Source organism: Thalassophryne amazonica, chromosome 11, assembly GCF_902500255.1.
Source record: "Thalassophryne amazonica chromosome 11, fThaAma1.1, whole genome shotgun sequence".
NCBI lineage: Eukaryota > Metazoa > Chordata > Actinopteri > Batrachoidiformes > Batrachoididae > Thalassophryne > Thalassophryne amazonica.
In genome coordinates, this window is record NC_047113.1 from 81,516,289 (window position 1) to 81,543,672 (window position 27,384).

Below are 27,384 nucleotides of genomic sequence, written 5' to 3' on the forward strand. Positions count from 1 at the left end.
TCAGTGCTCCAGTTATCTGCCTGAACTGTCTCACAGGCTTCCACCCTTTTTGTTCTCATCTTATATATAAAATATATCTGCAAGCAGCTATACAGGTGCCAAGCAGAATAGAAAAGGCCAAAATTGCCTTGGAAACCTGAAGTAACTAATAGTATTATTTCATGTCAGCAAAAACTCAACATTTTTAATAGTAAATTAGCAAGTGCACAGTTAACTGGTGATTATTATTATTATAGCATCCCGCAGAAGTCAAATTACACCAAAGCTGTCAGACTTCATCGTAATGGCATCCCAAACTCTAGTAACACGTTTGGTTTTGATACATCAAAGTGTTGCTTATACAGTATATGACATCATCTTGTTTTCCCATAGAATTCGATTAGATGTTATGGATGAAAGCTTTGAACAATTAAAATGCCATATTGGCAGAACTGTGACACGTGGTCTGAAAATCAATTCTGCCAGTTTGTGTGAATATTAGTCAAAATTTGTGACCTGTGAAAAAACTTTAAGCTTGTCTGTTAAATCCAGTATGTTGATATTTTATTAATTTATAAGCAACAGAAAAGGGACTCACATGTTGGTGTTCCACTGCTGCTAAAGTCCAACACTAACTTTAAACAGGAGTCCAAGTTGTAACATGTAGTCCTGTAATGCTGTGCACTGACTTCGGACTTAATAAAATAAAAAAAGACTTTGTGTAGTTCCTCAGTCCAACCAAAAATCACATCAGCATTTCATGTGAACAGCTCTTCGTGCATCCAGACGGCTTACAGAGGAGTGGATTTTGTGTGTGTGTGTGTGTGTGTAGCAGTGTCAGTTAGCTCAATCAAATGATGTCTCGGAAGAGTTATTGTCCCCCGCACGCACACACATGCAACCTGGTTGGTGCTTGTGCGTGTGTATACTCTCAAAGAAAGACTGTGTATGTCCTCAGTGCAACGAAAAAAAAAAATCATGTCAGAAATTAGTCCAGTTTTTCTTACTTGCTGCTCACAGCCTCCAGGCAGCACAGTGGATTTGTTTTGTGTGCGTGTGTGATCACGTGTGCTCACACACACAACGACATGCGCGCATGCATGCATGCGTAGAGTGCAATGGTACCAAACATATGAAACCAAATTTGCACTCTAAATGGAACCAAGCCGCACTCTAAATGCAATGCAACACAAATGGGATGAATTAATCCATGTAATGCGACATACAAAGCACCAATCAAATGACAAGGATGCACTCAGCCGTTATATAATAGTGAAAATTAAAATTTTGACCATTACAGCACCACCTAGAGGTCAAATGACACCCAAATTATTTGTGTTTTTTCTCAGCATCATGGTAAGGGTCGTGTTTTGAACCAGTCGAATTTTGCTCCTATCCTCACCTATGGTCACAAATGTTGGGTATTGACTAAAAGAATAATACAAATAAGGTCGCAGATACAAGCTGCAGAATGAGGCCAACTGGGAGGAGACCCCGGGGAAGACCCAGGACATGCTAGAGAGATGATATTTCACAGCTGGCCGGGGAACACCTTTGTATCCCTCAGGAAAAGTTACAGGAGTTGGCAGAGGATAGTGAAGTATGGGATGAGCTGCTTGGTCTCTTGCTACCGCAACCCTGACCCACATAAGTAATAGAAAATGAATGAATGAATAAATGAATACTTCGTAATTGAGAAGTGCTTTGAAATTTATGATCTGCATCAGAAAGCGCAACGTAAACAAAGTTAATTCTGTCTGAATGGTTTCCATCCGGGTCCAAATCCCTTCTGTGACATGGCAGACACCAGCACCTGACCTGGAGGACTGATTTGTTTTTCAATGGAGTTCAGTGTCACATACACTGATATATGGACTGATGTTGTGGTGGTTCCAACCTGAACTTTGTCATTAACAAATTCTTTGCTGTTTTTTCGAGGGAAGTTTGGCACAAAGATCTGAAGTCACACTTTAAAAGCGTAAAGAACAAAATCCTGTTTTTTTTTTGTTTTGTTTTGGGTTTTTTTACTGCTTCCAGTCATTATTTCAGAAAAATGTTCTCCAGCACCACATTCACTCGTGTTTTGATGAGCCTTGGTTCTCGTCCTTCTCCGTTTCCTCTCAGTGAACCTCCACCTTTTCTCTTCAGACACACAGACTCAGACATGGTGATGATTTGCCATCTAGTCTTAACGTGCACATCAGGTCCTGGTTAAAATTAGAGGGCTCCTGCAGTTATTATGTATTAGTGGTCCTCAATACCTGAATTAGCATTCATATGTTAAACATGTCTGCCGATGCATTTAACTGACAAATCTAATCCATTAAAAACCATCAGCAGAAGTCTAATTATCTCCCTTTGAAGACATTAGGCCAGAATTATTTTCCATCATGTATGTCTTCAGGTGGTGAACTACCACAGTCTGACTGAAATCTGCCAGTTTATTTAGGAGGAACTGACAAGTGTAAAGGATTGGCTTCAGACCCCAGTGCAGAGAACCACAAAAAAAAAGGCAAGCAAAAAACATGATTTGTTGAACCTTAGTTCAAGTCAATAACAGCAATAACAACTGGAGCAGACCACAGCACATCAGACTCATCAGACCACAGCACACTTTTCCTCTTTGCATCTGTCCATTTCAAACAAGCTCGGGCCCAGAGAAGGCGGCGGCATTTCTGGATGTTGTTGATGTATGGCTTTCACTTTGCGTGGTAGAATTTTAACTTGCACTTGTAGATGTAGTGACGAACTGTGTTAACTGACGATGGTTTTCTGAAGTGTTCCTGAGGCCACGTGGTAAGATCCTTTAGACTCAGACTCAGACTCACTTTTATTGTCACTCGACCCTTACAGGCAGAACGAAATGCAGTTTCTCCACGTCTTGGTGTAGTTAACTGGGACATTTTTTTTTAACCTAACCTATTGTATAAACTTTTGCAATGTAAACTTTGCAATGTACAATATGCGCACCCCTGTGGCCATATATATATATATATACACACACACACACACACATATATATATATATATATATATATATATATATATATATATATATATATATATATATATATATATATACACAAGGCACAGGGTCAGCAGCAGCAGCAGTGTTAGAGTATTAAGAAAGTGAAAATGTGCATGTTAGTGCAATGTTGCACTGTTTGATGGTGGATGTTGAACTGTTCATCAGTCTGACAGCATTCGGGTAGAAGCTATTTTTCAGTCTGGACGTTTTTGCCCAGATGCTGCACAGCCTCCTTCCAGAGGGAAGGGGTGTGAACCGACGGTGCGCAGGGTAGGTGGAGTCTCAGAGGATGCAGGTGGCTTTGTCTCTACATCTGGAGATGTAGATGTCCCCAATGGGTGGTAAGCTGCATCCGATGGTCCTCTGTGCAGACTTCACCACCTGCTGCAGCGCTTTCTTCTCCGCCACCGTGCAGCCACCATACCACACTGGGAGGCAGCAGGACAGGACACTCTCCACTGCACAGCTGTAGAAGGCCCTGAGGACCTCGGTGTTCAGTCCGGCCCTTCCCAATTTCCTCAAAAAATAGAGACGTTGGTGGGCTTTCTTGATGACAGCCGTGGTGTTAGTGTGCCAGGTGAGAGTGTTGGAGAGGTTGACTCCAAGATACCTGATGGAGGAGACCATCTCCACCGCTGCTCCGTTGATGTAGAGGGGGGAGGGGGTGGTGGGGGCTGACCTGCGGAAGTCAACACCTATCTCCTTGGTCTTCTGGGTGTTGAGGATGAGGTTGTAGTCTCCGCACCACCGTGTCAGGTTCTCCACTTCTCGCCTGTACGCTGTCTCATCCCCTTGGCTAATGAGCCTGATCACTGCTGTATCGTCTGCAAACTTAACAACAAGATTATTCTTTTGCTGGGCTCTGCAGTCGAAGGTCATCAATGTGTACAGCAGTGGACTGAGCACACAACCCTGGGGTGAGCCAGTGTTCAGGATGATGGTGGAGGATGAGGTGGTGTTGATCCTGATACTCTGTGGCCTCCCAGTCAGGAAGTCCAGGATCCAGTTGCACAGTGCTGAGGGGGCTCCTAGTTCAGCCAGCTTGGACACCAGTTTCTGCGGGATGATGGTGTTGAAAGCAGAAGTGAAGCCCAGGAACAGCAGCCTTGCATAGGAGTCCTTGTTCTCTGTGTGGGAGAGGGCCTGATGCACCACGGTGGAGATGGCATCAGCTGTGGACCGGTTTTGCCTGTATGCGTACTGGTGCTCATCTACAGTCACATTGATGGTCTGCTTCAGTTTATCAGTTTGAACATTAAATATCTTGTCTTTGTGGTGTATTCAATTGAACATAGGTTGAAGTGGATTTGCAAATCATTGTAATCTGTTTTTATTTACATTTTACACAACGTCCCAACTTCATTGGAATTGGGGTTGTAATTTTGATGTAATCCTTCAAAGCCTATATAAAGTGAAACTTGATCCAGAATCTGCATCCGGATCACCTCCAACATTTATTGGAAATAATGGACTCTTCTGTAGCCTAATATGTATCTGTGGTGAAAATTTAGTCAAAATCCGGGCAGTAGTTTGACATAATCCTGCTGAAAGGCAGACAGACAAATAAATAAATAAATAAACGGCCATGATTTTATTACATCCTTGACGGATGTAATAAAATAACACCAGAAAACAGAACAAAGCAGAGATCAAAGAAAAACACAAAAACGTTGTCTAGGACAAGAATCAGGGACAGATGGACATTTTGAAAATACATCTCCGCAAGTTGGTCGAGTCTCACCTTTGAACGCTGAATCAGCAAGAATTATCACCATAACCTGTAACACTGATTGGCTGAAATGTCTTATTCTGGCGGTCTTGTCTTCGTCCCCTCGCTGTGGACGTTCAGAGTGAGTCCTACAAACACTCCAACTTTTTGCTTGCTGGGGTCCAGTTAGCATCAGACTGACAACACAAGAGGACCCAAAGCCGTCTGACTGAGTTCATTCCACCGTGTGACCAACTGTGGCCTTGCCGGACCCGAGCAGTGCGGCGCAGAGGCGGCGGCGGTACAGTCAGCAGCTCCTGCTTGAATACCTGAGAAGTCCCAGATGTGCAGCAGCAGGATCCGGAGTGTCTCTTCCGGTCCAACTTTGCTTTCTCTTGCTCTTCATGTTTGTTTTTTATTTTTTGTCCCTAAATGTGGCAGATCTGCTCAGTCATGAAGGGGCTGATTACGGCAGAGAGGAGGAAGTGAGTGATTACGTGCATCCCACCTTCCTCTGCTGTTCTGGTGATTAAGATGCATCTGCAGCGTCTGCTCGCGCACCGGCTGCTTTACGCATTCATCAACATCAGTTTAATGAAGTGATCAGAGGCTCCGATTGCTGCAGAAATATGACTCCGTCAGCCACTGCAGGCTTCATGCAGAGCAGCCGGCGCTGACCCGAAGCGTGCGGCTCCACTTCGCCTCACATTTGCTCACACCGCAGACGAATTCGAAGCATAAGTGTTTACCCGTCCGGCCTCTCCAAACACAAACCAAACCTTCCTTTTTGAATAAAAAGACAATCATTCATGGCTGCACTTCAAACAAAAGCAGAGCGCGGCCTCAGTCTCTTCCTCTCGCTGCGGTGATGTTAATAAACTGTCAGCGTGTGGCACTTTGTAATTGGGTTTGTGCCTTGTTTAACAAAGAGCGATTGGATAGTTAGGAGGCAGAGCGGCAATCTATCCGCCTCTCCGGTGAAATGAGCCGAGCGTTTCATCCATGAATGTGTTCTCCCAGAGGAACGGCGTCTGAGCCGTGTCTGTTATCCCCGCTAAATAAACCGCGCCGGCAAGGAACAGCTCCCACCCCTTCTCCTGACATCATAAAGCCTCTGTAATGCTGTCATAAACATGACACGCTGCGCACCGTAATGCCTGCACGGCTTCCCGCGCGACAAATGAGTTGATGCTGCTTGTTTATGACGCGCTGTGATTTAGAGGCGGCGGTAAAAAAAACCCGGCAGAGGAGTCGCTGCTCTCGGTGGGGACGACCCACCTGTCTTCAGCTTCAAACATCCATCAGCTCATTTAAAGGAATAATAGATGAAGGGGTTTCTAATTATTACTGTCACCGTTTATGTTTGTTCATCTGTTAGCAGGTTTATTCCTCAAAAATTAATCAAACTGCGTTTATCAAACTTGCTGAGAAGCTCTCTGGTCTCACCTGGAATAATACAAACCAATCCATGCTGAAACAGGTCCAGTTACCGTGGTGCAGAGTGAAGACAAACGCCCCCCAAAAATGGCTGGAGGGATTTTCTGATGGTTGCAACATCACATCAATGGATATCTTGAGGTGATTAGAGTTTGGTTAGACCTCTTCAAATTAGACCTTTTTCATCAAACTTATGCAAACTGATATTATTCCCATTCTCCAAGGTCTAACTTAACTAAATATACCAGTTACTTTGATCTTGGACCTTGGCTATGCCTGCCTCAAGAGCCATGCAGTTTTTTCAAAAACGCTGCAAAATTCGGGATATTATGTCCTTGTTTTAGTCCGCGCCCTAACCGGTGTTCTGACGAGATGTCATTCCTGTCGACAGGCTAGCGCTCCGTGCAACTGCGGATGTGTACACATGCACAATATTGCCGCGACACAGAACTGTCGATTTATGCTGTCAGCTGATAAAGCAGACCATCCTACATAACGATCCCAAATATTAAATACATTTGAATTATGAATTTTGGAATGGTAAAGATAGGGATTTTTCTAATTTTCCAATGTTTTTCATGACTTTGCCCTTTGACCTTTAAAACTGAATCACTGTCTATCAGGTTATGAATCCTTTGTAAAAATTTCATATTGATATATGAAAAATTGTGGGCTCCAGACTGTTCACAAATAAGCAAACAGGGGTGAAAACATTACCTCCTGCAACTTTGTTGGTGGAGGTAAAAAAAAAAAAAAAACCCTTCTTTGTCCATGTCAACTTCCAAGAAGCCTACGTAGATCAAACTTGCTGGGAATATTTCTTGAACATCTGGAGGTGATTATATTTTGGAGTAGTTTGGTCAAAGGTCAAGAACATGGTCTGAAAAACTTTGTTTACATCAACAACCAAGAAGCCTAGATGGATCATCTAAAGCACGTATTAATCAGGTAAATATTTGTAATTGACTAGTATGAACAACTTCATAGTGAAGTCATGTGATGAAGTCATACATCACCAAAAACACCATGACAGGTGTGTTTTTTGACTCATATTGTGGTGTGTTCAGCTTTCATTGGCTTCTTCACCGGGCTGCGGCAGACAGATGGTTGGGGCTGCCATCCAGAACCCACAACATCAGACTTGACGTGACACCACAGTGGAGTTAAAATAAAAATGTTGTGTCGACTGTCAGGCCTGAGTGTGACCTTTGTATAGAACCGAACGACGACAAGATATGAAGATTATTTTTTAATCATTATGTCTTAAACTGCGGCCACCACGACTTGAGCGCTGACCGGCAGAGACAGTGCAGTCGGTTTCAGGTTGCTGGATGAAGGAGCTGTCAGGGTTCGTCTCCTCCTGTAGGTTGTTGGCAGCAGGTGACAGCTGAGTGCTGCCCCTGCAGGTGACACCTCTGCCCTGCAGCGCTGCCGCCTCCTTATCATTGCTGAAGGCTTTCCCACCACCTGAGGTTGCAGTTTCCAAGGAATCATTTAGACACTGAGCGAGTCTCATAACCGCCACTGAACGCACGCCGTCAGTGAGGAAAATCAAGCGTTTCACACTGGAAGTGCTCGGAGTGGTATGCCTTATGAATGAGCTGCAGCCGGGCCGGTGTCAGGCCAGAGTCAGATGGCAGGAGCGATGCTCGGAGGAGGAAGAGGAGGAGGGCGTGACAGCTGTCAGTGACGGTTACGGAGGGTAGCTGACAGGCAGCAGAGCGGCGGGCGGCAGCACTGACAGCAGCCTACTTCTCCGTGGAAAAGAACCAAACGAAGATCTGCTGCCAGGCTGAAGAGATGCTCAGCTCACAGACTGAATCATTAAGGGGGCTGAGATCATAGAAAGTCTTCTAAATTCAACCCTACTGTTTCACTTCCATCAGAACACAGTAATCCTCTGAGGAGTTGAAGAAATTAAGAAAAAAAGAAAAAGACATTTGAACAAATAAACACGTTTCCAGAAGGGAAGTGAAGCTGAGCACCGGGTTTACTGATGTGCCAAAACCCAGTCACAAACAAAAAGGTTGCTGTCTACACCCGCCCCCGTGCCAGCATGGTGCTGACACGAGTGCCTGCGTAGCAGATGCGTTCATGCAGCTGCACAATGTCTGTGCTGCTGCATGCGTAGATGCATGTCTGCCTTTGCAGCAGCTGCTGAGTACATGCACCCCTGACTTTGCATGTATGCCTGCACAGCACCTGAGCGAGACCTACCTGCATGTTTCTACGTTCTGAGACAGGATGCAACCTTAGAACCTTCCCCTCTGCTCTTCTCCCTCTACACTAACTGCTGCACCTCCAGCCACGACTCTGTAAAGCTCATCAAGTTTGCGGACGACACCACCCTCATCAGATTCATTTCGGATGGGGATAAGTCTGCCTACAGGAGGGAGGTGGACCGGCTGGTGACCTGGTGCAGCAGCAACAACTTGGAGCTCAACGCCCAGAAAACAGTGGAGATGATCGTGGACTTCAGGAAAGCCACAGCCCCCCCGCCCTCACCAACAGCCCCATCACCACTGTGGACTGTCACCGCTTCCTCGGCACCACCATCACCCAGGACCTCAAGTGGGAGTCAACCATCAGCTCCCTCATCAAGAAGGCCCAGCAGAGGATGTACTTCCTGCGGCAGCTGAAGAAGGCCAAGCTGCTTGTCCAGCTGATGGTGCAGTTCTACACAGCCATCATCGAGTCCATCCTCTGCTCCTCCATCACGGTGTGGTACGCCGGGGCCACAGCCAGGGACAGACACAGACTGCAGCGCATTGTGGCCTCTGCTGAGAAGGTGATCGGCTGTAGCCTTCCATCTCTCCACGACCTGCACTCTGGGCCAAGCAGGTCGGATCACAGCTGACCCTTCTCACCCTGCACACAGTCTATTCAAACCACTCCCCTCGGGCAGGAGGCTACGGTCCATCCGGACCAGAACCTCCTGCCATAAGAACAGTTTCTTCCCCTCTGCCGTTAGACTCATGAACTCCTCATAACTCAGTCACCTTAACCTTAACTCTGTCACTTTATCATTTTATCACGGGTCACTTTAGACAATGTACTTTGGTTTTAATTGCACTCCTCCCACTGCACTGTTTTTTTCTGTTTCTCTTTCTTTCTGTTTTTCTGTTGCACACATCCTTTCATATTTCATATGTCATTTTTTATCTTATATTTTGTCTTATTTTGGCACATATTGTATATTTTTATCTTAGCATTTTATATTGCTCTCTGTTTAATGTTGCACCATTATATCGAAGCAAATTCCTAGTCTGTGAATCCTGTTCACTGGCAATGGCAATAAACTTCTTCTGATTCTGATTCTAGAAACAGTGAACAATTAAATGGCCTGTTGGTCTGTTTTGCTGCACGTCAACCAGCATGCAGGTGGCTCAGTGTTGAGGACCTCACTGGCTGGAGAAGGTCAAGGACACACCCATGTTTCTCTTGAATGCAGCAGATAGATGTTACTTTGGTCAGATGGGTATGGATTGGTTGTCTGTCTGACTGGTTGTCATCCAGGGCCAACTGGCAGCACCAGTGCGTACTCCCAGACCTGACCGGTTACTTGCGTGTGTGCATGTGGTGGTGGTGGGGGGGGGGGTCACAACACCTTTTCTTTACATGACCGTGTGTCCAACTCCATCTGAGGAGACCCTTGACCAATGAGCTCACGATTTAATGGCATCAAGGATCAAGAAAAAAAATGATCCAAATACAGCAAAATGTACAAAAGAACAACAGCAGAAATAAATGAAAAAATTGATCCGCTCTCAAGTGGACATTAAATCAATAGATGCACATCGTGTTACACGAGAGCAGACAAATGCTCTGTGCAAATGTCAGGTTCACGGCCTCAAAGAAAAATCACCCTGCAGAACCCAGTGGCCCACCGCACCGAGCCTGTGAGAGAACCACGGCCGCTAAAATAACTCAGAATCCACCCAATCATTAATCAATTAATCAGCGCCTTCTCCACGGAGCGAAGAAGTCTTTTAAAAGAGCTACGAGAGAAGAATGTCCAAATCGCCCTCACAGGAGCCAAATGAGATTATTGCTGCAGAAAATGTTCTTGTTTGCAGCATTCTGAAATGAATCAATAAACAAATTTGAGAAAACAAATAAAAATGTTTGCATGAAACTTGATTTGTTCATACTGAATCTGTGTCTGTTATGATCAGACTTCAGAATTAAGCATTGTTCCCCCGCTCTTCATTATCCTTTAAAAAACAATCTTGTCCTCCACCAGCATGATGTCCACAAGAATTAAATTTTATTCAGTTACATTTGAAATAAAATGGTCACATTCTCACTTAATATGGAAATAAAATACTGATCTGTCTGTCTGTCCATCTATCCGTCCCTCCGTCTGTTTGTCCTCAGCTTGTAATATCATTGCAAGTGTGCAATACATGATTTGACCAGTAGATGTCAGTAGTCCAAAAAAAAGCTGTTAAAGTTTCAGCAGTATTGCGGTTGATTTTGTTTATGCCTCAGCCTCACAACATCACAACTCAGTCTTGGCCTCGGCCGGTTCGAGGTTGCTCCTTTTAACATGTTTTTCACACGGTTTACTTTTCACCAAACAAAAAAAAAAACAAACAAACAAAGAACAAAACTCCCATCATGGTAACTTTGTGCATACTATGTTCTATGCGTACATTCCTGAATGCATTTTCTAGTTACCACGGTACTACACACAGACACATAGACATGTGACCTTCCTGAAGATGCAAAATCCCAAATTCCTGAATGGACAAAGGTTTCGGAAAAGTTAGCATGCTTCACACTGCTATGCTACGTTAAGAGGGTGAAAACGGTTTCCGCTTCCAGCTCCTTTTAATGCAGTTTCTGGTAGTTTGTGTGTCTCGGCCGCCTCAGTGTCGATGTAGAAATGTGGCAGTGAACAGCACGGCGACCGCCTGCAGCTGTCAGTGGAGATGCAGCTGATGTGCAACAGAAGTAAGACGTGTCCTTTAGCAGCAGTGAGTTAGTTTGTTAGGATGAAAGAGCGGGACTGTCCCTGTCCTGACCTCCGGTCCACTTCAGCATTGATTTTATGACTCTGTTGTTTATCTTTAAAGCACTAAACGGTCGTCTCACGCCAACATCTCAAACCTCTCCAGGTCCCGCTCAAACTCCAGGTCTTGTCAAGCTCAGACTCAAATCCTGTCCAACTGCCTCCGTTAAAAACGCTCCATGGTGGACAAACAGCTGGTTTGCACGTTTTACTTGAACTCAAACTGAAGACTGCAACTGGATTTTTTTTAGACCAAAACAGCAGCTGAGCTGCTTCATGAGCACTTAATTCCTCATTTGATTGACATGTCAGCGAGCATGTGAAGTCGGTATTCTTACGTTCTCTTGTCCTTGTCTCCTCTTCCTCCATCTGAGGAAGAACAGGAGACAGAATGAAACAGATCTAAATATTTTTATATTTTTTTCTCTTTCTATCAGAGATTTCTGTCAGCTCCCCCGATAGCGAGCTTCAAGTCTCAGAGGACGACGGCGCTCACCTCGCACCAATATCGCCAACTTGTTAAAGTCTGAAATCATCATTCAGCCGCTCTGATCGAAAAAATACCAGGAACATGATCACAATGAGAGCAACAACAGCTTTTCTTCTTTTTGTGCACAGAACACATGAAAGGCCAGGTTCCAATTTGGATTGATGACTCCTTTGTTTGAATTGCAGCAACGGCAAAAAAATGTGACTGACAGCAGAAATGGCAACATACTTCCATCCACATTAAAAAAAATATATCTGCATAAACAATATGTTAATGTTAAACAGCATGTTTAATGTTTTATCATTAATAACAAATGTGTGATTTTTCATTGTACAAGTCACAGGACCTCCCAGACTAGCAAAAATAAATAAATAAATAAATAATAAAAACCACTTATATTGTGGAAAATACGGTACATCTTAATTAATCCGTTGACCAGCCCTCGAACAATGGTCAGCAAATTCTTGGAGAATTAGCACACAAAATAAAAAGAAAAAGCAGATTATATGTGTAAGAAAATATGGAAAGAAAAAAATTAAGCGGGGATGTCATACAAGGAAACTGAAATCATTGAGATATTTCACTTGTCTGTGTCGATATTTATGCGTAATTAGGAAAGAAAGAAGACGGTCATGATTGCGGCCCTCCTATTACGCCCAGATTCAGCCTCGGGCCACCGTGTTGTGGCTCTTCTGGGCCCCCCAGACCCTCCAGCAACAGTACAGTCATGGAGCTCATCCAGCTCCACAGCTGCACTAATCTTCCATTCTCCCGCTGAATGGAGCATTAGCATAAAGGCTTGGCAGCAGGACAGGACATGGTGTCCCAGAAAGTCTGTGAGCTACTCACATGTGCATTGTTCACCTGTTGTCCGGAAGAGGAGAATGGACCATTCCCTGCAGCGGGGACAATTATGTAATACTCCGGACTTTGAGCTCCTATAACGTGTGGCCCCAGAGGCCCCACCGCCCGCTAAGGCATGCCGGCGTTGCCGCGTTGCTATGCATCAGATTCCTTTAGTTTTAACTGACTCGCTCCTGTTGAAACACTGAGCTCTGCATTGGGTTTAATTCCATTAAACATACGGGCCGCCGTGTCTTAATTTGCAAATAAAACCAAATTACCTTCATAATGTCTGGAAATATCAAACTGTTCAACTTCACACCAATAAATCACAGCAACCCTGAAAAGCCGCGTAACAGATATCTCTTTCTTTTCTTTTTTTTAAATGAAACTCATTAAAGTGTATTTTAAGCTGTCATAACAGATATATTTGTGTGAAACCGCATTAAATATTTATTCAAACACACACAGGCTAATTTGGTCAATGTTGTCTCACATTTGGAGGAGAATAAACTCCATGGAAACAAACACAAATGATTCCAAAATCTTTAAATAATTTCACACACGACTTGCCTTTGTAGTGAGCAAACATCGGAAACAGTTGAATTTTCATGTTTTCTTGCGCAACGTTTGTGCTGAGTCAGCAGTTTTGAACAACTGAATCACAGACAAACTCCAGCTGTCAGGTTCAACTATTTCACAAAAACTATCTGATGATGGTTAACATATTAATAGAACAGATTAATTACTCACCCTCAAACTTAAGTGGCTCATTTATAAAGCAGAGCTAACATTGTTTCTCAACATTCAGTTGCAAGGAATTTAGTAATTCCATCATCTAGAGTCCATAATATAATCAGAACCTTCAGAGAATCTGCGGAACTTTCTGCACGTAAGCGGCAAGGCCGAAAACCAACATTGAATGCCCGTGACCTTCGATCCCTAAGGTGGCACTGCATTAAAAACTGACATCCTTGTGTAAAGGATCTTACCGCATGGGCTCAGGAACACTTCAGAAAAACATTGTCAGTTAACAGAGTTTGTCGCTACATCTACAAGTACAAGTTAAAACTCTACCATGCAAAGTGAAAGCCATACATCAACAACATCCAGAAACGCCACATTTCAAATTGTTGTTTTTGTCACCCATTGAAAATGTGCAAAAGATGACAACGGAGACCCCGGACTGTTGTACAACTGAAGTCCTACATCAAGCAAGAATGGGAAAGAATTCCACCTTCAAAGCTTCAACAATTAGTGTCCTCAGTTCCTAAACGCTTATTGAGTGTTGTTAGAAGGAAAGGTGGTGTAACACAGTGGTAAACATACCACTGTCTCAGCTTTTTTGAAATGTGTTGCAGGCATCCATATGAAAATGAGCAAATATTTGCACAAAAAAACAATAAAGTTTATCAGTTTGAACATTAATTCTCGTCTTTGTGGTGTATTCAATTGAATATAGGTTGAAGAAGATTTGCAAATGATTGTATTCTGTTTTTATTTACATTTTACACAACGTCCCAACTTCATTGGAATTGGGGTTGTATCTAGAGTTGTGAAAACTGACATCAAGGTTCTTGTGTCAAAGTGATTGACAAAAACTGTAATACCTGCAAATGCACAGAGGGTGATCGACAAATATTCCTTTCATTTACACAACATGAACAAATGATGATGTGATCATGTACAAACTGTATGTAAGACAATAGGATTTTAATAATTAATTGAACATCTGCAAATGAGAAAGAACACATTGCTCATGCAGCCGAGGGTATTTTAGCATTGTGTTATATTTATATGTTTTGCTGGTAAACTCAGGAGTAATATACACAATAATATTAAGGATGTTATTTAATTACTTTAAATAAATCGTTTTCTTTTATATCTGATATGTTGGAATTTTTCATATAATACTTACGTTAAGTTGGTAGTGTTACAGCTTATGAAAAGATATCTGCAGTAACTGATATTAACCTGTCTCTGCTTGGACTTTGTTGACATGGAAATTGTTGGTTATTGATGTGGTTCAAACTAAGAAAAATATGAATGTAAAACAATTGGAATAAACAGTTTGTAGCTTAACACAACAATCTATGACTATGTTACTGTTGTGTGGGCCGCTGAAGAGGAGTTACTGCTGGCCCACCACCACCAGATGGCGCCCTGCTTGGAGTGCGGGCTTCAAGCACAAGAGGGCGCCGGAGCCACTGGGAGTGACAGCTGTCACTCTTCATCAGCACCAGCTGTCACTCATTCAACCCATCACCATCACCATAAAGGCCGGACTGCAACTCCACCTCCTCGCCGAGAAATCAGCTACCATTCAGGTAATTTTCTCTGCTGACGTACAACATCGAATAATAGTCTGATCTCATTTGCAGCCGTTTTCCTGTGACGGTGTCCTTATCTGCGGTATTGGTGTTTGGTGTGGACTGCGACGGCTTCGCCTCACACCCCAAACCAGATAAGTGGTTAAACAGGAGCTGCACGAGTGTGTGATTGGAGGTGGAGGTGCTCCCTCCCAAAAGAACATAGACTGTGGGATTACTGAGTGTGCGAACTCACACTCATCAATACTGTTTCTGTTCTCTGCCAGCAGTACCGGGTCTGACTGCTAAAGACAGTGGCCACCTGGGGCGCAGGGCTTGGCGGCTCCGGTGTTCTTCAGATCCGTTGGTGGTGGAAGCTGTGTGGGATCCGGCTCTTCTCTCGCCAGACGTCTTCTATCTTCGAGCCTGCCCACGTCACCTTGTGTATAATTGACGTTCCACCATATTGTTATTGTCTGTACTTCGTTGTACGATTCATAACATTAAATTGTTACTTTTTGGCTTATCCATTGTCCGTTCATTAACGCCCCCTGTTGTGGGTCCGTGTCACGACACTTTCCCAACAGGATTTCTCGGCCAGCGTCATGGATCCCGAGGGGCGTCAACCATCGCTTGAACAGGCAATGGAAGAGCGAGGTGCACAGGCGCCAGCAGGAGGCGTGTTAGGCGAGCTGCAGCAAATTCTAACCGCTTTCACTGCTCGGTTGGATTTGGTAACCGAGCAGAACGTTATTCTCAATCGGAGGATGGAGGCTCTCACCGCCAGGGTGGAGGTGCGCGATCAAAGCGCTGCTGCAGCACCTCCTCCTGCTGGTCCCATGTCAGACACAGATGTTCCACTGTTTGTTCAACGACCCCCCCCACCGTCCCCTGAAGCATACATAAGCCCTCCGGAGCCGTACGGAGGTTGTGTCGAGACGTGCGCGGACTTCCTAATGCAGTGTTTGCTCATCTTTGCACAGCGTCCCGTCATGTACGCGTCAGACGCTAGCCGGGTGGCTTACATTATAAATTTGCTTCGAGGAGAGGCACGCGCCTGGGCTACGGCGCTCTGAGAGCAGAATTCACGGCTCCTAACGATTTACACTGAGTTTGTGAGGGAGTTCCGACAGGTGTTTGACCACCCTCATAGAGGCGAGACCGCTTCAAGCGTGCTGCTGTCGATAAGACAGGGGTGTCGAAGCGCAGCGAAGTATGCAGTTGACTTCCGCATCGCGGCAGCGCGAGCTGGCTGGAATGCTGTTGCGCTCCGCGCTGCCTTTGTAAACGGACTGTCCCTGGTCCTTAAGGAGCACCTGGTGGCGAAGGACGAGCCACGGGATTTAGACGGGCTTATCGACCTGGTTATATGGTTAGACAACCGATTAACAGAACACCGAAGGGAGCGAGACGAAGGGTGTGGTCAGGCACAAGCTGGATAGCAGATGGGCAAAGGAGGTTGGGCTCCCTCTAGTGGCCTTACCGTCACCATTGTCAGTGCGGGCACTAGATGGCACCCTTCTTCCACTAATCACACACCAGACACAGCCCATGACTTTGGTTGTATCTGGGAATCACAGGGAGGAGATGGTGTTTTATGTAACACCTTCTACCTCCCGAGTGATTTTGGGTTTTCCATGGGTGTTAAAACACAATCCCCGGATTGATTGGCCATCTGGGGTTGTGGTTCAGTGGAGCGAAACCTTCCACCGGGAGTGTTTAGGATCCTCGGTTCCACCCGGTGTGACAGCTAAGGAGGAGGTTTTAGTCCCCCCCAATCTGGCGGCGGTGCCAGCCGAGTACCATGACCTTGCTGACATCTTCAGCAAGGATCTGGCACTCATGCTGCCCCCGCACCGTCGGTACGATTGTGTCATTGATTTGATACCGGGCGCTGAGTACCCGTCCAGCAGGCTGTACAACCTCTCACGTCCGGAACGCGAATCAATGGAGACCTACATCCGGGACTCGTTAGCTGCCGGGTTGATCCGGAACTCCACCTCCCCGATGGGTGCTGGTTTCTTTTTTGTGGGCAAGAAGGACGGCGGACTCCGTCCATGCATTGATTACAGAGGGCTGAACGAGATCATGGTTTGCAACCGATACCCATTACCTCTGTTGGATTCAGTGTTCACGCCCTTGCATGGAGCCAAAATTTTCACAAAATTGGATCTTAGGAATGCTTATCACCTGGTTCGGATCCGGGAGGGAGACGAGTGGAAGACGGCATTTAACATCCCGTTAGGTCAGTTTGAGTACCTGGTCATGCCGTTCGGCCTCACCAATGCGCCCGCGACGTTCCAAGCGTTGGTTAATGATGTCTTGCGGGACTTCCTGCATCGGTTTGTCTTCGTAGACGATATACTCATCTTTTCTCCAGATCCTGAGACCCATGTCAAGCATGTACGTCAGGTCCTACAGCGGTTGTTGGAGAACCGGCTGTTTGTGAAGGGCGAGAAGTGCGAGTTCCACCGCACTTCTTTGTCCTTCCTGGGATTCATAATCTCCTCCAACTCCGTCGCCCCTAATCTGGCCAAGGTTGCGGTGGTGAGAGATTGGCCCCAACCAACAAACCGTAGGAAACTGCAACAGTTTCTCGGTTTTGCAAATTTCTACCGGAGGTTCATCAAGGGCTACAGTGAGGTAGTTAGCCCCCTGACAGCCCTGACCTCCACAAAAGTCAACTTCACCTGGTCTGTTGGAGTGATTCTGTGGATACACTGTTTTATTTTATCATGCATGTTCTGTGTTCTCTGCTCTGGTAGAATGTAGTTCTCTCTGCTCTGATAAAGTGTATTGTACTGATGTGATGGGTGAAGGTTACTTAAGATATGTGACATGACATGTTTTTACAAGTTGTGGTATTTCTGTGTGCATGCTAAGCTCTTTTTCAGGACATGTGAAGATGACTCATGCAGGATGCAGCCGAAGCTGAGCAGTGAGATAAAGAATAGAGAATTGAATGTTCCAACCACAGTGTGATTGTGATACATCAGTCCTTGTGTCAGAAGAAGTGTGATTAATCGTTAGATGTCTTAAACACATCTTAATCGAGCCCAAGATTAAAAAGGTTCTGAACATCCTGAATGTATTGTGCAATCAGCAGTTCTGCGGCAACAGCTCACGCGCTATCACTCTTCCCCTTAGGAGCTGTACCGCCCATGTATGTAGGGAAGTCCTAAATAAAAAGAGCGGGAGCGCAGGCCAGACTTTAGTGTAGCTTTGGTGTACAGCCTGACTGCACTCCTCGCGAGCTTAAATTGAATTCTATCTCTCACTTGTTTTATTGCCTGGTTGTCTCTTCCTCTTATCAAAGGTACAGTATTCTAAACCCGACATGGTCGGATCGGTGTGAAGCCGCGTTTAGGGAGTTGAAACGCCGGTTCTCGACTGCACCAGTTCTGGTGCAGCCCGATCCAAATCGCCAGTTTGTAGTTGAAGTGGATGCCTCTGACTCAGGGATAGGAGCCGTGCTATCCCAGAGCGGGAAGTCCGACAAGGTTCTCCATCCATGTGCCTACTTTTCCCGCAGGTTGACCCCGGCTGAAAGGAACTATGACGTTGGCAATCGGGAACTTCTTGCGGTGAAGGAGGCTCTTGAGGAGTGGAGACACCTGTTGGAGGGAGCATCGGTACCATTTACGGTTTTCACGGACCATCGGAACCTGGAGTACATCCGGACCGCCAAGCGGCTGAACCCCAGGCAAGCCCGCTGGTCACTGTTCTTCGGGCGCTTTGACTTCCAGATTACATACCACCCCGGGACCAAGAACCAAACATCGGATGCCCTGTCCCGGGTGCATGAAGAGGAGGCCAAGGCCGAGTTGTCAGACCCCACAGAGACTATCATCCCCGAGTCCACTGTCGTGGCCACTCTCACCTGGAACGTGGAGAAGACCGTCCGGGACGCCCTGACACCGGCCCGAAGAACAAACTGTACGTCCCACCAGAGGCCAGAGCTGCGGTTTTGGACTTCTGTCATGGTTCCAAGCTCTCCTGTCATCCCGGGGTGCGCAGAACCATGGCAGTGGTCCAGCAGCGCTTCTGGTGGGAGTCTATGGAGGCCGACGTCCAGGACTACGTCCAGGCCTGTACCACCTCTGCCAGGGGCAAGGCTGACCATAAGAGGACTTCGGGACTCCTCCAGCCCCTACCGGTACCTCACCGCCCCTGGTCCCACATCGGCTTGGACTTTGTCACGGGCCTCCCGCCGTCCCAGGGCAACACCACCATCCTCACGATAGTGGACCGGTTCTCCAAGGCGGCCCACTTCGTGGCCCTCCCGAAGTTCCCTATGGCCCAGGAGACAGCAGATCTGCTGGTCCACCACATTGTGCGTCTGCATGGGATACCAGTGGACATCGTCTCGGATCGTGGTCCTCAGGGAACTGGGGGCCACCGTGAGTCTCTCGTCCGGGTATCACCCTCAGACAAACGGACAGGCAGAGCGGGCTAACCAGGAGCTGGAGCAGGCCCTCCGCTGCGTAACCTCCGCGCACCTGATGGCCTGGAGCGCCCATCTGGCCTGAATCGAGTACGCCCACAACAGCCAAGTGTCGTCAGCCACCGGCCGCTCCCCGTTCGAGGTGTGTTTGGTGTACCAGCCCCCATTGTTCCCGCTCATGGAGGGTGAGGTCGGTGTGCCCTCGGTCCAGGCCCACCTCAGGAGGTGCCGCCGGGTGTGGCGGACCACCCGTTCTGCCCTGTTGAAGGCCCGGACGAGGGTCAAGGCCCATGCAGACCGCCGGCGTTCCCCGGCCCCTGCATACCAGCCTGGGCAGGAGGTGTGGCTTTCAACCAAGGACATACCACTCCAGGTCGAGTCTCAGAAACTGAAGGACCGCTTCATCGGACCATTTACAATCCTCAAAGTCCTCAGTCCTGCCGCGGTGAAGCTGAAGCTGCCGGCTTCACTGCGGATCCATCCTGTCTTCCATGTGTCGCGCATCAAACCTCACCATATTTCACCCCTCTGTACCCCCGGACCAGAGCCGCCTCCTGCCCGGATCATCGACGGGGAGCCGGCTTGGACCATGCGCCGGCTCCTGGACGTCCGTCGGAAGGGCCGGGGGTTCCAGTATTTGGTGGAGTGGGAGGGGTATGGACCCGAAGAACGCTCCTGGGTGAAGAGGAGCTTCATCCTGGACCCGGCCCTCCTGGCCGACTTCTACCGGCGGCACCCGGACAAGCCTGGTCGGGACAGGAGGCGCCCGTTGAGGGGGGGGTCCTGTTGTGTGGGCCGCTGAAGAGGAGGTACTGCTGGCCCACCACCACCAGATGGCGCCCTGCTTGGAGTGCGGGCTTCAAGCACGAGAGGGCGCCGGAGCCACTGGGAGTGACAGCTGTCACTCTTTATCAGCACCAGCTGTCACTCATTCAACCCATCACCATCACCATAAAGGCCGGACTGCAACTCCACCTCCTCGCCGAGAAATCAGCTACCATTCAGGTAATTTTCTCTGCTGACTTACAACATCGAATAATAGTCTGATCTGATTTGCAGCCGTTTTCCTGTGACGGTGTCCTTATCTGCGGTATTGGCGTTTGGTGTGGACTGTGACGGCTTCGCCTCACACCCCAAACCAGATAAGTGGTTAAACAGGAGCTGCACGAGTGTGTGATTGGAGGTGGAGGTGCTCCCTCCCAAAAGAACATAGACTGTGGGATTACTGAGTGTGCGAACTCACACTCATCAATACTGTTTCTGTTCTCTGCCAGCAGTACCGGGTCTGACTGCTGAAGACAGTGGCCACCTGGGGCGCAGGGCTTGGCGGCTCCGGTGTTCTTCAGATCTGTTGGTGGTGGAAGCTGTGTGGGATCCGGCTCTTCTCTCGCCAGACGTCTTCTATCTTCAAGCCTGCCCACACGTCACCTTGTGTATAATTGACGTTCCACCATATTGTTATTGTCTGTACTTCGTTGTGCGATTCACAACATTAAATTGTTATTTTTTGGCTTATCCATTGTCCGTTCATTAACGCCCCCTGTTGTGGGTCCGTGTCACGACACTTTCCCAACAGTTACTTTGTTTTCCAAATCCATCAAGTGAACATACACTTTTCAAACCTTCGAAGTTCCCAAACTGGGTTTTCTGAGTTTGCTGTCACCATGACGGCAGCGTTATATAATTAACGTCGGATAACAATACCATAAGATAGCAAATAAGGCAAACCCAGTGATTAGTGTCAACGTGTGTTTGGGGACTAGTTAGTGTGTAGGTTTTAAGAATAGAGGCAAAATAAGTATTTAAGGGATTTTATTTTACTTCCATTTAATGAATATAAAAATAAAAATGTTTAAAGGTCATGTGATCCACAAAGTGACACAAAATCTAATTTACATCAGCAGCTCAACATATGTCAGAGTGAACGATTGTGAAATCAGCATATATGGTTGGAGCAGTAATCAGTCATGGAAATCCCACGGTGGCAGTGAAAATAGTCTCTTGATCGATTCTGAGATGGTGGACGTGGAGAAGATCTAAATCCAGGGTTTATCTAGAGACGCCAGTGTGTGGGTTTATTTATTTATTTATTTTAATGCAGGAATGTGGTTGCAAGCCGACAAACACACAGTCTTTGACAGATCCTTAGTCCCTAGTCCAATGGAAATCCCACATGATCGGAGTTTGAGTACCTACTGCAGCCTTCATCCATCTTCACAGCCATCGGGATAGAAGCCATGACCTCCTCCACCTGATACGCCATTGATGACTTCTTGTTTCACCAGTCAATTCAATTTTCAATTTATTTTAATTTATACAGCGCCAAATCACAACAGAGTTGCCTCAAGGTGCTTCACACAAGTAGGGTCTAATCTTACTAACCCCCAGAGCAACAGTGGTAAGGAAAAACTCCCTCTGAGGAAGAAACCTCAAGCAGACCAGACTCAAAGGGGTGACCCTCTCCTTGGGCCATGCCACAGACACAAATTACAGAACAATTCACAAAACGAATATACAGTAAATGCTGTTGGTGCACAGGACAGGAGGGTCTCCAGCACAAATACCACACCTATCTCTGGATGGAGCTGCACCTTAATCAGAGAGAAAAACACAGAATCAGGCATCAGAAAGACAAGAAATACAGTATAATTTGTCAGCATTAAACAACAAGAAAAACAGAAAATACTAAGGTGATTGCCGGCCACTAGCCCTAAGCTTCACTAAAAGACCCAGAAGTTAGGTAAAGTTGAGGCCACAGCACGCTCCATTTCCTAATAAAATTAATTTAAACGAGTAAAAAGCATAGAACAATACTATGCCAGTATACTAGCCATACGAAAGGGAAAATAAGTGCGTCTTAAGTCTGGACTTGAAAGTCTCCACAGAATCTGACTGTTTTATTGACGCAAGGAGATCATTCCACAGAACAGGCGCACAATAAGAAAAAGCTCTATGACCCGCAGATTTCTTATTCACCCTAGGGACACAAAGTAGTCCTGCACCCTGAGAATGTAAAGCCTGGGCCGGTACGTAAGGTTTAATTAGGTCAGCTAGGTAGGGAGGTGCCAGTCCATGAACAATTTTATAGGCTAGTAGCAGAACCTTAAAATCTGATCTCACTGGGCCAGGAAGCCAGTGAAGGGATGCCAAAATGGGTGTAATGTGGTTGAACTTTCTGCTTTGTGTCAAAAGTCTGGCTGCAGCATTTTTTTTCCCCCTGTCTGCATATATAGTAATGGTAAATGCCACACTGGCAGAACCATTTATGAACATTAATACCCATATATACAATTTATTCTTGCAAGACAGAAGGTATGTAGTGCATGAGTGAATGTGGTGTGTGTGTGACCCCCATCCGCCCTTCCCGATCAGCCTACAACATCCTACTCAAAGCCAACCGACATCTTCTATCAGGAAGGGCCTACCACCAAAACAACACAAAGACAGACAAGAACGAGAGACAAGTGGTGAAGACAATAACTGTGACGTGAGACACCGAGGAGACGGGGCCCCCAACCATACGACGTACCATGACAACCACACATGAACAAACAGTGACAGCAGTCTGTTGTCTAATTAGTGAGCATCCATACACTAATCCAGAACACCGTAGTGTTAATCCTCTTAAGAGCACCCAAAAACCGAATTGTGGTGACGGCCACAAACACGCGACTATCCACACACAGAGACCCAGATCACAGCTAAATATCTGCTCACTACTGTGGCTGGTGTGTTGGGCCAAGACAAGAGTACAGAACCTTACCATATGACATGAACCACTCCGGCACGTTAGAAGCTACGCGGCTGGCCGCGAGCGACGACGGAAGTGGGTCCAGGATGCAGGGCCCCGGGGAACCCAGGAGAAAAGGGGCAGCAGAAGGGCACGGGGGCCAGGAAAGGCAGCCTCCGCAGCCACCGGGCAGTACAGCAAACCAGCAGGGGAGCGGTCTGACGGCGCCGGAATGCACCCCCCAACAACACCTCCCCACAGGGTTGCAGGGAGCTGCCCCAAACCCGAGGGAAGCACACAGGGCACCGGCATGGGCCCACCAATAGGGGGAGCCCCAGAACCATGCAACCCGGGATACGGCCCCCAAGGACAGGGGCGAGCGGCGGCAAGGACGGGGAACAAAGGAGCCACCGCAACTGAATCCAAAGCACAAGGTAGGGACCACTGAGCCACACGAGGGTGGGGCCCAGCCCCCAGACAAGAGGCAAGGCCCGACCCCGGGGCCAGGAAGAGCACAAGGCCCCACAACAGCCAGGCCCCCCAGCACAGCCAACAGTGCCCCCCAAGCCCATGACCAAAGCCCATGACCAGGAGACTGCCTGAGTGAGACTGATCCCGTGGAGACCACAACCCCCCATCCCCGCAGCAGCTGCCAGCCCCCCAGTGCCAACACCCACGCCCCACCGCCACCACCCACCCCCACAACGTGCTGCGGGACCCCGGGCCCCACAGGCCCAGAGCATGGCCAGGGGACCACGGCAGAACCGGCAAGGCAGACCTCCTACCCCAGATCCCCAGACATCCACAGCCACCCAGGGCCAACCCCATGTGCCACACTCACCCTACCTACCAACCCCGCCATAGTTGTTACAGTTAATCTCCCTTGCTGTGTACGACCCCCTAAGTGTGCAAAGATAAGGTGTTGCATTAAAAGCAGGGCAAGAGACGGCAGGTGGCAGACTGCAGTGGGTGGCCACGGCACACCGCTGTGCCACAGCCTGCCCTGCAAACCCCTGGCTGCAGCATTTTGAACAACTGGAGAGCCCTAATGCTGGACTGCGGTAAACCAGGACCTAAGACGGACCCCTGTGGAACCCCAAATTTCATGTCACTAAGGTTAGAGGTGGTGTTATTGTATAAAATACAGTGAAAACGATTGGTCAAGTATGACACCAACCATGCAAGGGCAGTCCCAGTAATCCCAAAATGATTTTCCAGCCTATCAAGTAGAATATGATAATCCACGGAATCAAATGCAGCACTGAGATCTAACAGCACAAAAACCATAGTGGTATCCGAATCCACTGCAAGCAGAAGATCACTCACCACTTTAGCGAGAGCCGTCTCTGTGGAATGATATTTTCTAAAAGCAGACTGCAGTGGCTCAAAGAGATTATTCTCAGTAAGATAGTCCACGAGCTGCCGTGAAACCACTTTTTCCAGAATTTTAGAGCAAAGTGATAGCTTTGATATCGGTCGATAGTTTTTCAACACACTAGGGTCAAGATTAGGTTTCTTAAGTAATGGTTTAATCACTGCAGATTTTAAACATTTAGGAACAGATGCAGAAGTTAAAGAAAGATAAATAATTTCACAGTCGGCCCCAGAGTGGGCCACAGGTTCTTAAACAGTTTTGTTGGTATAGGATCAAATAAACAGGTTGTGTTTTTGTTGATGTTATGAGTTTCGTCAGCATGCCCAGAGAGATACTCTCAAATTCTGTAAATCTAGGTAATACCTCAGTAATGATGCCCATCTCAATAGCAGGGTGTAGTGGCTGGGTTAAGGCATGCTGGGATATGCTCAACCTAATGTCTTCTATTTTCTTCTCAAAGTAATCCAGGAAATCTTGTGCTGTAAAAGGAGAGTGAACTACAGGTGGTTGTTCATGAATAAGTGTTGCCACTGTGTCAAACAAGAACTTTGAGTTACGTTTGTTTTTGTTGATCAAATCAGAGTAATAGATCCACTTTGTAGCCAGTAGTGCATGTTTATAGTCTCAGATAGCATCACGCCACACAAGGTGGAATACTTCTAATTTTGAACTACGCATTTCCGTTCTAGACCTCTAGCCTTACGCTTGAGGTCACACAGGTAATCACTGAACCAAGGTGACTGTCTTTTGGGGGAGCACGGTTTTAACAAAGGTGGCGCAATCATGTCGAGTGTAGTTTTGAGCACTGAGTTTAAACTATCCACAAGACTGTCTACTGACTGGGTTTTTGCCAAATGTGAAGCTAAGATATCAGGTAGTTTAGCTTCAAGTTCAGTCTTAGTTGAGGAGTTGATGCATCGCCATAGTGATATAATATGCATGTGTCACGGACATAAACGAGCAAAGCTCGTCAGTATCTCACCCTGTCATTTAGGTTCTTCAGACTTTAATTTGAATAAATGCTTCCGGGGAGCTTTAGCATGGTAAAAAACTTTTTAAGCATTTTCCTTATTTTGCTTTTCAGCTTCTGGAGGAGCTCTGCCCCCCATACTCTCCACCTTTTTAAGCATTTTCCTTATTTTGCTTTTCAGCTTCTGGAGGAGCTCTGCCCCCCATACTCTCCACCTTTTTAAGCATTTTTCGTTTTTTGCTTTTCAGCCGCACCCCCTCATTACAGCCCTCTTAACCCCCTGCCACTTTAAACATTTTTTTAATGTAGATGTAAAGTAATTTTCAAAGTTTTCAGCTAGCTGACAGTAGGGTTGCACAATATGGCCAAATTATCATATCTCAATATTGTCATATAAATTGTCATGTAAATGTCACTTATATACATGCTGTCCATATTCTTGAGCTGCTTAGGTGGGTAGGGATAAAAAAGCTTTTCAACCTACCATCCCTGATTCTCAAGACCAGGCACCTAAGTGGCTCTATTCTCTCTCTCTTTTTTTTTTTTTTTTGTAAAGATATTTAGGTGTACCTTAGTAAACAGTAGTAGAGTTCCACCTTAGATTTGGAATGTACACTCAACAAAAATATAAACGCAACACTTTTGGTTTTGCTCCCATTTTGTATGAGATGAACTCAAAGATTTAAAACTTTTTCCACATACACAATATCACCATTTCCCTCAAATATTGTTCACAAACCAGTCTAAATCTGTGATAGTGAGCACTTCTCCTTTGCTGAGATAATCCATCCCACCTCACAGGTGTGCCATATCAAGATGCTGATTAGACACCATGATTAGTGCACAGGTGTGCCTTAGACTGCCCACAATAAAAGGCCACTCTGAAAGGTGCAGTTTTATCACACAGCACAATGCCACAGATGTCACAAGATTTGAGGAAGCGTGCAATTGGAATGCTGACAGCAGGAATGTCAACCAGAGCTGTTGCTCGTGTATTGAATGTTCATTTCTCTACCATAAGCCGTCTCCAAAGTCGTTTCAGAGAATCTGGCAGTACATCCATCCAGCCTCACAACCGCAGACCATGTGTAACCACACCAGCCCAGGACCTCCACATCCAGCATGTTCACCTCCAAGATCGTCTGAGACCAGCCACTCGGACAGCTGCTGAAACAATCGGTTTGCATAACCAAAGAATTTCTCCACAAACTGTTAGAAACCGTCTCAGGGAAGCTCATCTGCATGCTCTTTGTCCTCATCGGGGTCTCGACCTGACTCCAGTTCGTCGTCGTAACCGACTTGAGTGGGCAAATGCTCACATTCGCTGGCGTTTGGCACGTTGGAGAGGTGTTCTCTTCACAGATGAATCCTGGTTCATACTGTTCAGGGCAGATGGCAGACAGCGTGTGTGGCGTCGTGTGGGTGAGCGGTTTTCTGATGTCAGTGTTGTGGATCGAGTGGCCCATGGTGGCGGTGGGGTTATGGTAAGAACACAGGTGCATTTTATTGATGGCATTTTGAATGCACAGAGATACTGTGACGAGATCCTGAGGCCCATTGTTGTGCCATACACATCCAAGAACATCACCTCATGTTGCAGCAGGATAATGCACGGCCCCATGTTGCAAGGATCTGTACACAATTCTTGGAAGCTGAAAATGTCCCAGTTCTTGCATGGCCGGCATACTCATCGGACATGTCACCCATTGAGCATGTTTGGGATGCTCTGGACCGGTGTATACGACAGCGTGTACCAGTTCCTGCCAATATCCAGCAACTTCGCACAGCCATTGAAGAGGAGTGGACCAACATTCCACAGGCCACAATTGACAACCTGATCAACTCTATGCGAAGGAGATGTGTTGCACTGCATGAGGCAAATGGTGGTCACACCAGATACTGACTGGTATCCCCCCCCAATAAAACAAAACTGCACCTTTCAGAGTGGCCTTTTATTGTGGGCAGTCTAAGGCACACCTGTGCACTAATCATGGTGTCTAATCAGCATCTTGATATGGCACACCTGTGAGGTGGGATGGATTATCACAGATTGTAAA

General features: G+C 46.6%; 1 long non-coding RNA gene across 1 annotated transcript; it reads left to right on the forward strand.

The window, feature by feature from the left end:
- Window positions 1-535: 535 nt before the first annotated feature.
- On the forward strand, window positions 536-25,362 carry LOC117520462. Its single transcript, XR_004563656.1, has 3 exons — window positions 536-658; window positions 7,625-7,630; window positions 25,352-25,362. It is a non-coding gene; the product is annotated as an uncharacterized LOC117520462 (long non-coding RNA).
- The last annotated feature ends 2,022 nt before the right edge of the window (window positions 25,363-27,384 follow it).